The 7809-nt window shown below is 45.9% G+C and overlaps 1 protein-coding gene across 1 annotated transcript in view; it reads left to right on the top strand.

Annotated features, from left to right (window-relative positions):
- LOC138846270 (zinc finger protein 585A-like) overlaps window positions 1-7809 on the top strand; it is a 216848-nt gene that overhangs the window by 117634 nt on the left and 91405 nt on the right.

Below are 7809 nucleotides of genomic sequence, written 5' to 3' on the forward strand. Positions count from 1 at the left end.
TTTCCTTCCAACCTCCTCTCTTTTTTTTTTTTCCTATGGAGGTAATGCTTGGCTCCTGGCTCAGTGATCGGCACTTTTACCCTATGCTGTATTCCAAAAGGCTTTCCACATCAGCACATTAGTCCCTCTGATTTTAAATTGTCTGTATCCATTCAGTACTTGGAAAGATTTCAGCAGAGGGCGCTTGGCCAAAGCACTAGTATACCTGCATAGGTTTTCATTATTCTTATGGTGACAATACATTTTGCCCATTTTTTCTTGAATAATTTATCCTTTTCTCACTGATTTATAGAAGTCAGTGTAGACACCTGAGTTATTTTGGTGAAAATACTTAATATTCAAAGTGATTGACTGTCTTTACTGTCAAAGAGACTGGACAGAGACGAAGTTAAGCTTCTGAGAGGATGCTTCATTGTTTATGTCAGTGGCCCCTCATTATTTATTGAGTGAGCAAACTGGGAAGCAGAGAGCTATGGAACATAAAAGCACTGGTATTTATTAGAAAGCTGATAATATTTCTGTATTTCAATACTCCCCCATGAGGGTGCCATGATTTTTTTCCTCATTCTGTTCATTCTTTTCCAACCCATTCAAGGATGTGAACTGTGTTCCTTTACAGAAATTTCCAAGGAAACTCGATTTCTTTCATTGATGAAAATGTATGGAAAGCATACCGCTGGGCTGAGACACTGTGAGTACACGCTCCCAAACATGAATACACAAAACTAACTGCATTGTAAGAGCTTTCTTGTTCTACTATTTTGAGGTCAGTATGTCAGAAAAAGTATTCCCTCTCCATGTCACAATCAACATCTGTTGATTATAATTCTATGGTTGTTTTAACAAGGCACAGAATTTGAAATAAGAAACTACTTCTATTTATTTGCATTTTATCAGTAATACCATTACATTCTTAGTAGATAAAAAGTGATAGGGATAGTGAAGACCTTCATTGTGTCCTAACTCCCTACCTATGAGGTAATAATTACTGCTCTGAGTTTGGCATATATCCTTCCAAAAAATTACCTACAAACATATTTACATAGAGCATAATAGTTGTGTTGTGTGGTTTCTTTCTTTTTTTAACCTAAATAGTAACATCCTGCAACTTGGTTCTTTCACTTCATGGTTTCTTCTGGATTTCTTTCCCTCCTAGTACTCAGTCAGTTACCCTATTCATTTAACTCCTGCATGATATTCTATAGTATGGATGGCCATTTCACAGTTTACTTAATAATCCCTCTATTGATGGATTTTCGATTATGTCCACTTCTCATGTATTGCTGCAAGGAAAATCCTTGTGCACACTTGTGAACATGGACAAGCATTTTGCAAAATAGAAGTCTAGAAAGAAAATGGGGCAGCTAGCATTGTGGCATAGTGGGAAAAGCCTCCACCAGCCATGCCAGCATCCCATATGGGCGCTGGTTTGAGTCCTGGCTGCTCCACTTCTGATCCAGATCTCTGATATGGCCTGGGAAAGCAGTGGAAGATGGCCCAAGTGCTTGGGACCCCGCACCCATGTGGGAGACCTTGAAGAAGCTCCTGGCTCCTGGCTCCTGGCTTCGGATCAGCACAGCTCTGGCCATTGTGGCCAACTGGGGAGTGAGCCAGTGGATTGAAGACCTCTCTCTCTCTCTCTGCCTCTCTCTCTCTCTCTCTCTGCCTCTCCTTCTCTCTGTGTGTAACTTGACTTTCAAATAAATAAATAAATCTCAAAAAAAAAAGAATGAAAATGGATGAAGACTACGGAAATAGGAAATTTTAATTGCCCTCAGAAAAGCTGTGCACACTTACTTACACTCCAGCTAACAGAATATAAGAACATTCATTTCCCTTCATCCTTTTTAAAAAGATGTATTTGTTTACTTGAACTATGGGAGTGGGGGGAGGGGGAGATGGAGCGAGAGCAAATGAGAGAGTGAGAGAAAGAGAGAATCTTCCATCCACTGCTTTATTCCCCAAATGCCCAAAACAGCCATGGCTGGGCCAGGCCAAAGCTAAGATCTAATACTTGATTCTGGGTCTCCCACAGGGATGACGAGGAATCAAGCACTTGGGCCATCATCTGCTGCCTCCTAGGTGCACTAGCAGGCATCTGGCTCAGAAGCAGAGGGCCCAAGACTTTAACCAGGCTCTCCAATATGGAATTTACGCTTCTCAAGTGACGGCTTAGCCTGCTATGCCCCAACACTGACTCTTCCCTTCACCTTTTCACCTCGGGATGCTCTTTGTCTTTTTGCTAATGTGACTGGCAAATAAAAGGGTGCCCAGCTGAATCTGGATTTCTCTGATTACTCATAAATTTAAATGTCTTTATATACTTATTGAACATCTATGTTTCGTTGAGGTTTTGTCCACTGTCCATTTGTTGAATTATCTTTTCCTTACTGATTTTTGAAAGGAATCAGTTTAGACTCCCAATTTTGGGGGAAAATACTTAACATTCAAAGTAATTAACTAAAAATAAAAATCTATCATGTCACCTAGGCCAGTGAACTAGAAATTTTGAAGTGCTGAGTGTAACATAATAAAAAAAAGGAATTAATTGACATTTTTCACGACAGTTTGCGTGTTATATCACTGGGACAACTTGTACAGACATCATAAATTATTTCTGAATACAAACAAGACATATAACAGACAAAGGAGAAGGGTTATGATCACTTTAAGATAAATTTTCCCAGGGCCTGTGCAGTGCTGCAGTAGTGCAGTGGGCTAAGCTGCTACTTGTGGCGCTGGTATCCTGTACGGGCACCAGTTCTAGTCCCAGCTGCTCCACTTTAAATCCAACTCTCTGCTATGGCCTGAGAATGCAGTAGAGGATGGCCCAAGCACTTAGGTCTGTGCACCCATGTAGGAGACCCCAAAGAGGCTCATGGATCCTGGCTCCTGGCTTCCAATTGGCCCAGCTACAGCCATTGCAGCCATTTGGGGAGTGAACCAGTGGAGAGAAGACCTTTCTGTCTCTCCTTCTCTCCATCTGTAATTATAACTCTGAAACAAATAAATAAAATCTTTTTTAAAAAAGATAAAAGTTTCCCCTTAGCCTACTATCTCATTTCTGATGGGAAAATGCTAGAATCAGGCAGTTGTGACTTTTAATTTATGATGTTTCTTAAATACAATACACACAGTTTGTATATATTTTGGTTATGCTTCATTTAAAGATGTCCCAAACTTGTAAGAAAAATCAAAGTCAGGGCTGGCACTGTGGCATAGTAGGTAAAGCCACCACCCACAGTGCCAGCATCCCATATGGGTGCTGGTTCGAGTCTCAGCTGCTCCACTTCCGATCCAGCTCTTTGCTATGGCCTGGGAAAGCAGTGGAAGATGGCCCAAGTCCTTGGGCCCCTGCACCCACATGGGAAGACCTGGAGGAAGCTCCTGGCTCCTCATTAGCACAGCTCCAGCCTTTGTGGCCAATTGGGGAGTGAACCAGCGGATGGAAGACCTTCCTCTCCCCTCTCCCCTCTCCCTTCTCCCCTCTCCTTCTCTCTGTGTGTAACTCTGACTTTCAAATAAATAAATAAATCTTTGGAAAAAGGAAAAATCAGAGTCATCTGACACAAAAGTAAATAACACTAGTTTCCTCTGAAGAGTGAAGACGGGAGTTGGAAAGGCTAAGGGATAAAGGGAAGGGGAAGAAAATTTAATTTTTCTTATTTGAGAGGCAAAGGCAGCATGCTATCATACACTGTTCACTCCCCAGATGCCTGTAGTGGTGAGACTGGGTCAGTCAAACTCAGGAACCTCAAACTCAGTCTTGTTCTCCTACATAGATGGCAGGGATTTAAATACTCAGCCATCATTACTGCCTCCCTGGTCAACCTTAACTTGTAGCCCCGGCATACCTCAAACATGGGGCTTCGGTAGTAGGGCTTGGGGAAAAAACAGAAGGAAATGGCAGTTCTGCCAATCTTGGTGCCTCCCAGTGTTAGGTTCTAACAGGGACATTGTGACCTACAGAGCAGACATTACATTTATGATTTGGTGGGAAGGACGGATAGGTGTATAGAGATGGACAAAAAAGGGAGAGTGGGAAAAATGGTTTAAATTAAAATACAACAGACATTGCCACCCTAGAAGTAAATTAGAATCTGGGTATTTAAACAGCACCATTACCAAAGTTTCCTCTACATACAGAGTTAGTCCTATGAAGCAAACAGCTGCAGTTGTCATTTTGATTCAGAAGTACCTCTTTCATTTTCCAGAATCCTCAGTGAAAATGACTTGACTGAATTACATAAGGACTCATTTGAAGGCCTGCTGTCCCTCCAACACTTGTAAGTCAGTTAATCATACTTATTTATGAGATTTTAGTTACATTATCTAGAAAACAAATATGGGTCCCAGCTGGATAATCTCCAAGGTTTCTTCTGGAAGTCTACACTGTAGGGTCTCATATCTCTAACATGGAATACCTACTATGTGCTTTGTGGTTTTTTTTTTTTTGACAGGCAGAGTGGACAGTGAGAGAGAGAGAGAGAGACAGAGAGCAAGGTCTTCCTTTGCCATTGGTTCACCCTCCAATGGCCGCCGCGGCCAGTGCGCTGCGGCAGGAGCACCGCGCTGATCCGATGGCAGGAGCCAGGTGCTTCTCCTGGTCTCCCATGGGGTGCAGGGCTCAAGTACCTGGGCCATCCTCCACTGCACTCCCTGGCCACAGCAGAGATGGCCTGGAGGAGGGGCAACCAGGACAGAATCCGGCGCCCAGGCCAGGACTAGAACCCGGTGTGCCGGCGCCGCAAGGCGGAGGATTAGCCTAGTGAGCCGCGGATTATATTTGTATTTAATTTACAAGCAATGGATGAAATTGGATCCAAGGTCTGTCTTCATACAGGTCCTAAGTTAAGAATGAGTTTTATATTTATAAAGGACTGTAAAGAGAAACAAAGAAACAAGAAAATACAACAGAGACAATATGTGGCCGACCAAGTCTCAAACATTTATCATCTGGCCTTTACAAACAAGGTTTGAACAAGTTGGTTTAATACAACAAAGGGAAGAAAACATAAACCAACAACATTAATTTGAATGCCATCAACTGAAAGTTGTTAGATGATCTAATCTTGAATAAGTTAACCTTTAGCCATTAAGTGACTTGCTAAACAGGTAAATTATATAAACAATATTATCAAGAATACTAAGCTACCAAGAGAACAGATTTGGCATTAATGATTTCCATTAAGGAACTATTATACCCATGTTGGAAATAGATAATTAAAACAATAGCTACATAGTATTGGGAAGTGTACATCATTAATCCTTATTAGGCTAATTACTGGGCCTCTTCAGCAAATAGATTCTTGTCTCAAAAGTACAAGGCTTAAGGAACATAGCATGTGATACTCACAACACTCCTTTGAATGATGATCAGAACTTCTAGGCCATATGGGGACAACCACATTGTGGGGAGCAATCCGGACTGGACTAAGTTACTCGAATTAGGACTTATTCTATGCATCTGCTCTCCCACAATATGGCGCTGGGAGAGAAGTAAACAGCTTCCGCACAGCTGCCTCCAGTTCAACCAATTAACTGTAGGACTTGCTCCTGATTGGAGAGCAGCGTACTCAGCCGAGTTGGGATTGGCGGAGGAGGACTATAAAGGAGGAGAGAGACGGCATGCACGGGGAACATCTATGGGGAACATCTAGCTGAAGGAACACCCGTGCAGCCCCCGAGAGACCCGGCCGGCGGTGTGCCGCTCCCCTGCGGAAGTGGGGAATGCGGCCAGGGGGAACTGCCCTTCCACGGAGGTGGAAGGGATAGTAGCCAACCCGGGAAGAACCAGCAGCAAACCCGGGGAGGGCCGAGCAGACGAAAGAACAGCGCAGGGTCTTGTGTCGTTCCTCCACGAAGAGGGGGAGCGACATAATGGTGCCGTGACTCGGATAGGAAACCTAGCTTGGATAGGAAACCTAGAACGGATAGCAAACTTAGGAGGGAAGAAACGGGAAGAACTGGGAAATTACCGGAGAGAGAGATTAGCAAACAGCCTAGGGAAAAGCCGGACGAAAAAGGAGCCGGAAGAAGCTATTGAAAGCCTAGGCATAGACTCGGATACGGACTACGGGGGGAAGCTGGGAGAAATCTCTAAGGTCGAAAGCGAAAGTGAAAGCTAGAACAAACAGACTCGGACGCGGACTGTGGGGAGAGGCCAGGAGAAATGAGGGAGGAATATCGTTGGAGGAAAGTTTGGGGAAACATACCGGGTAGAGAAAAATGTTAGGGAAATTGAAGCCGCGGGGGGCAGGCCGAGGCGGAAACGAAAGCCACTTTGGGGTTCTCAAGTTAGCCCGGGAATAGGGGGCGAAAAGTTGAAACCAGAAGCTGAGACGCAAGCCAGATTGGGATCCGTCTGATTAGCCCGGGGAGCAAAGGACGGGAAGCCAGATCGTGGGGCGGAGACGTACGCTGGGTTGAATTCGCCAGGCTAGCCCGGGGAACTTAGATTGAATCCTAGTGGCGGAGACGCAAGCTACGCTGTGTTACTCGCGGAAGCCGCCGCGTGCAGAGAGAGCACGGGGCGTGAATAGATAGGGAACGCTGGCGTAGGCCGTGGTTCAGACGCGAAAGGGTTAAGCGTGGAGACCGCGAAGCCGAGCCGCGCAAAGCCGGGAAGCTGCGCAGATGAGAGAGGCGCGCGGGCTGAAGCGGCGCAGAGCCGGGAACCCGCCGGCGGGGCGAGGTGCCGGAAAGCCGCGGGGATAAGAGAAACAGAAGTTTGGAAGTGAAGTAAAAGAGAAATGGGAATGCTGGAAGATAGAAGTGAAATGGGAGAGGTAGGAATGCCCGGAGATAGAGAAATAGAGAAAAATAAGGCCTCCCCTCAACATGCCAATTAGAAGGCTTGGATTCGGTCTGCCTGATTTAAGGCGGTAAGCGCCAGCAAAGCTCGACCAGAGTATGAGCTGCAGGTCACCGAAGATAGGCACGAACCAACACTAATAAGTCTCCCCCACAATAAGGCAATGAGAAGGCTTGGATTCGGTTTGCCTGATAGGTTTTGTAAGCCCCTGCGGGCAGAGCAGAGCATGCGCTGCAGGGCACCGAACACAGGCATGCATCAGCGCCTAAAAACCTCCTCACAATGGCGAAGAGAGGACCCGGATTCGGTTTTCCTGATTGATAGGACTTGTAAGAGCCTGTGGCAACTCTAGCAAGTAGAGCAGAGTGTGTTCCGCGGGACACCGAAGACAGGCGCGTATCAACGCTAAAAAATAAAAAGGGGGATCTGTGGGGAGCAATCCGGACTGGACTAAGTTACTCGAATTAGGACTTATTCTATGCATCTGCTCTCCCACAATATGGCGCTGGGAGAGAAGTAAACAGCTTCCGCACAGCTGCCTCCAGTTCAACCAATTAACTGTAGGACTTGCTCCTGATTGGAGAGCAGCGTACTCAGCCGAGTTGGGATTGGCGGAGGAGGACTATAAAGGAGGAGAGAGACGGCATGCACGGGGAACATCTATGGGGAACATCTAGCTGAAGGAACACCCGTGCAGCCCCCGAGAGACCCGGCCGGCGGTGTGCCGCTCCCCTGCGGAAGTGGGGAATGCGGCCAGGGGGAACTGCCCTTCCACGGAGGTGGAAGGGATAGTAGCCAACCCGGGAAGAACCAGCAGCAAACCCGGGGAGGGCCGAGCAGACGAAAGAACAGCGCAGGGTCTTGTGTCGTTCCTCCACGAAGAGGGGGAGCGACACACATCTGCATGGTTCCTCTTGAGCACCTTTCCCATCTGGGCTCCGGAACCTTGCAAACATGGTTTGGAGAAAAACAAATGAGACTACTGCTGGTAGAAT

This window comes from Oryctolagus cuniculus, chromosome 17 (assembly GCF_964237555.1).
Source record: "Oryctolagus cuniculus chromosome 17, mOryCun1.1, whole genome shotgun sequence".
In the NCBI taxonomy this organism is placed as follows: Eukaryota; Metazoa; Chordata; class Mammalia; order Lagomorpha; family Leporidae; genus Oryctolagus; species Oryctolagus cuniculus.